This window comes from Crinia signifera, chromosome 2, assembly GCF_055691185.1.
Source record: "Crinia signifera chromosome 2, ASM5569118v1, whole genome shotgun sequence".
Lineage (NCBI taxonomy): Eukaryota > Metazoa > Chordata > Amphibia > Anura > Myobatrachidae > Crinia > Crinia signifera.
In genome coordinates, this window is record NC_139218.1 from 22,468,669 (window position 1) to 22,473,382 (window position 4,714).

Genomic DNA, 4,714 nt, shown 5'->3' on the forward strand with positions numbered 1-4,714 from the left:
CCCATAGATCAGCATGTTCCTGCGGGCTCTGTACATTCCCCTCTGCATCTGCCCCCTGGTGCAGCCTCCTGTATAAGTCCTGATAGAGGAGTAAGGCAGCCCAGACAGTGATATTACAGCCAGCCCAGGCTGCAGGCTGCCCCCCCTGTGTGACTACAGGCTGCCCCCACTGTGTGACTGCAGGCTGCCCCCCCTGTGTGACTACAGGCACACTCCATCTACAGGACACCCAGGGGCTGGGACCACTGCTCAGAGAGGACTGCAGTCACCCAGGGTGCACAGGCTGGATAGGGCCCCAGCTGAGTGACGCCTCCAGTGCTGCAGGGAGGCACATAGGGGGTTAATAGGCCACTGAATGAGTGCTGCTGCTGCTGCTGTACCTGCACTGTGCTGGGGAGGGGGAGGGGCTGGGATCTAGACATAATAAATTAGGTGTCACTGTCAATTATATATATATAGAGGTATCGTGTGTGTGTGTATCGTGTGTGTGTGTGTGTGTGTGTGTACACACACACACACTTGTACATACATACATGCACACATATACACACGCTTATACATACATGCATGTACACAAATACACACACACACACACACACACATTTACAATTTTACAATGACACACAAACTGCACATTTGATTGCTCACAATCCCATTTCTAATCTGATTATTGACCTTATTAATAATTTTCATTACTAAATATTTCTATTGCCTCCAATTTATTCCCAGTGTCACCCTGTGAATCCGACTCGGCGCAGTCGGGGCAGAATCGCACATTGTGCTGTAATATTGTACACACAGATGAATGCAGCATGTGTGGCATGCTGGCAGATCTGTCATATTGTACATACAGATTAATCTCGCAGATACAGTACTGTATGTCGTCTCCTAACTGTGACACTGGCCTGACACCTCTCTCTCTCTCTATATATATATATATATATATATATATATATATATATAGTGTATAGCAGATGACATACACGTACAGGAGACACGGATATTCCTGTTTTATCTGTTACAGTCTGATATAAAGTGTCCAGCACAGAGATAGCCGCAGATCACTATGATATGAGATGTTTATTGACCTGCATCACCTGGATCAGATAATCTGGCCTGTTACTTTGTATACATGATGTGTCAGTTGTGTATTATTACATATACTGTACTGTATCACTGGCCTGTTACTTTGTATGCATGTGTCAGTTGTGTATTATTACATATACAGTACTGTATCACTGGCCTGTTACTTTGTATGCATGTGTCAGGTGTGTATTATTACATATACGGTACTGTATCACTGGCCTGTTACTTTGTATGCATGTGTCAGTTGTGTATTATTACATATACAGTACTGTATCACTGGCCTGTTACTTTGTATGCATGTGTCAGTTGTGTATTATTACATATACGGTACTGTATCACTGGCCTGTTACTTTGCATACATGACGTGTCAGGTGTGTATTATTACATATACAGTACTGTATCACTGGCCTGTTACTTTGTATGCATGTGTCAGTTGTGTATTATTACATATACGGTACTGCATCACTGGCCTGTTACTTTGCATACATGACGTGTCAGGTGTGTATTATTACATATACAGTACTGTATCACTGGCCTGTTACTTTGTATGCATGTGTCAGGTGTGTATTATTACATATAAAGTACTGTATCACTGGCCTGTTACTTTGTATGCATGTGTCAGTTGTGTATTATTACATATACAGTACTGTATCACTGGCCTGTTACTTTGTATGCATGTGTCAGTTGTGCATTATTACATATACTGTATCACTGGCCTGTTACTTTGCATACATGACGTGTCAGGTGTGTATTATTACATATACAGTACTGTATCACTGGCCTGTTACTTTGTATGCATGTGTCAGGTGTATATTATTACATATACAGTACTGTATCACTGGTGTATGCATGTGTCAGGTGTGTATTATTACATATACAGTACTGTATCACTGGCCTGTTACTTTGTATGCATGTGTCAGGTGTATATTATTACATATACAGTACTGTATCACTGGTGTATGCATGTGTCAGGTGTGTATTATTACATATACAGTACTGTATCACTGGCCTGTTACTTTGTATGCATGTGTCAGGTGTATATTATTACATATACAGTACTGTATCACTGGTGTATGCATGTGTCAGGTGTGTATTATTACATATACAGTACTGTATCACTGGCCTGTTACTTTGTATGCATGTGTCAGGTGTGTATTATTACATATACAGTACTGTATCACTGGCCTGTTACTTTGTATGCATGTGTCAGGTGTGTATTATTACATATATAGTACTGTATCACTGGTGTATGCATGTGTCAGGTGTGTATTATTACATATACAGTACTGTATCACTGGCCTGTTACTTTGTATGCATGTGTCAGGTGTATATTATTACATATACAGTACTGTATCACTGGTGTATGCATGTGTCAGGTGTGTATTATTACATATACTGTATCAGTGGTCAGTGATTTGGGTGTACAATACGTGAGATCCACAGCACTAGCCATATACCGGTACAGGACAGATGTAACAGTGACATTATTACTGACCCTACAACCATCCACCCACAATTCGCAATGCGGGATTTATCGTATCGTTCCTGCGCGTTTTCTCGCAGATAATTTTCTCTCGCCTTATTGCAAATGTCCTGTAAGACAAATTATTTAATTATGCTTTAAAGAATAATAAAACAATTTTGTGCAATAAAATTGAATATCTCCAATAATAAATTCCCTGGTGTCTGTTTTTGCTCCATGTAGTAATAAGGTACTCCAGTACTGATGCGGGGTGTGCTCCAGGTAGTAATAAGGTACTCCAGTACTGATGCGGAGCGTGCTCCAGGTAGTAATAAAGTACTCCAGTACTGATGCGGAGTGTGCTCCAGGTAGTAATAAAGTACTCCAGTACTGATGCGGAGTGTGCTCCAGGTAGTAATAAAGTACTCCAGTACTGATGCGGGGTGTGCTCCAGGTAGTAATAAGGTACTCCAGTACTGATGCGGGGTGTGCTCCAGGTAGTAATAAAGTACTCCAGTACTGATGCGGGGTGTGCTCCAGGTAGTAATAAGGTACTCCAGTACTGATGCGGGGTGTGCTCCAGGTAGTAATAAAGTACTGCAGCACTGATGCGGGGCGTGCTCCAGGTAGTAATAAGGTACTCCAGTACTGATGCGGAGTGTGCTCCAGTACTGATGCGGAGTGTGCTCCCGGTAGTAATAAAGTACTCCAGTACTGATGCGGAGTGTGCTCCCGGTAGTAATAAAGTACTCCAGTACTGATGCGGAGTGTGCCCCAGAATGTTCAGATCTCACCCACCTATTGCTGATATCCCTATAAGGTGTTGGATCACCAGGGTCCTGTAACCTTTGGCTGTCAGATGGCCCCAGACAGGGTCACTGGTAGGAGGTGTGGATTTGCCGGATGCTCCCAGTCCGAGATGAGGGAGGAAGAGGACTGACCCCCAATTACCCGTTTTCAGGATACTTCAGTGTCCCCAGAATATTGGGACTTCGCAACAAATCCAAACTCTGCAACAAATCCAAAATCTATTCATTGACCAAATACCTGTCGGGGAGATTTTCTATAGACAACAGCGAGATTTACTTGGAGCTAAACTTTTGATTCTCTACATGTCCGTGTGATACAGAAGGCACAACGTTTCCCAAACTGTCATTAGGGATGAAGTGATAGATCCAGGGAGCAGGGAATATTACCAAAGGAAATTACACCTTGCCCTATATAACAGAGGCTTTAGACTGACCCCTTAAATATATATGTGTGTGTATATATATATATATATATATATATATATATATATATATATATATATATATATATATATATATATAATATATATATGTATATGTATATATATATATATATATATATATATATATATATATATATATCAATTAGTTTTATAAATTAAATTGAATTGACTGCATGTCAAATCCACATACACCAGCAAGGGTCAGTAAAATAATAATAATAATAATAATAATAATAATAATAATAATAATAATAAATACCCATTTACTGTTGAATTTTAATCCAATTTTCTAACAAAAAAAAAATGTATTTTCAGGCACAATTTAACCCACCTATCAATAACTAGTAAATCTTATAGGCTCTGGTTTTGTAGAAGTAATCCGGAGACTACCAGTTCTAGCTGCAGGTGAAGCAGAACTACAATTCTCAGCATACCCTGCCAATCCGCAGCTACAGTAGACCAAATACTACTGAGCCAGCTATTACACAGTCCCAATGATTTAGTTTATGACAACTATTTTTTCCACAACTTAAATTTGAAACCATTTATATTAATTATGTCATATACAAATCATTAGATATTATTTCTGAATTATGTGCAATATGTAACAAAAGTGTGTATTATAGGAGTGTGCAAAATTATAACTTTGTTTTACAGTATAGAAGTGTACCTTAAACTAATTCTGCATTATAGTATAGCAGTGTACCTAATACTAATTCTGCATTATAGTATAGGAGTGTATCTAATACTAATTCTGCATTATAGTATAGCAGTGTATCTAATACTAATTCTGCATTATAGTATAGCAGTGTATCTAATACTAATTCTGCATTATAGTATAGCAGTGTACCTAATACTAATTCTGCATTATAGTATATGAGTGTACATAATAAAAATTCTGCATTATAGTATAG

General features: G+C 39.1%; 1 protein-coding gene across 2 annotated transcripts in view; it reads right to left on the reverse strand.

Annotated features, from left to right (window-relative positions):
* The window catches only part of SIM2 (SIM bHLH transcription factor 2), an 84,561-nt gene extending 84,319 nt beyond the window's left edge, over positions 1-242 (reverse strand). For both annotated transcript variants that reach the window (XM_083171733.1, XM_083171732.1), the window contains exon 1: positions 1-242. This exon is cut by the window's left edge and continues 465 nt beyond it. The gene's annotated coding sequence lies outside the window, so the exon portion shown is untranslated.
* Positions 243-4,714: the final 4,472 nt, after the last annotated feature.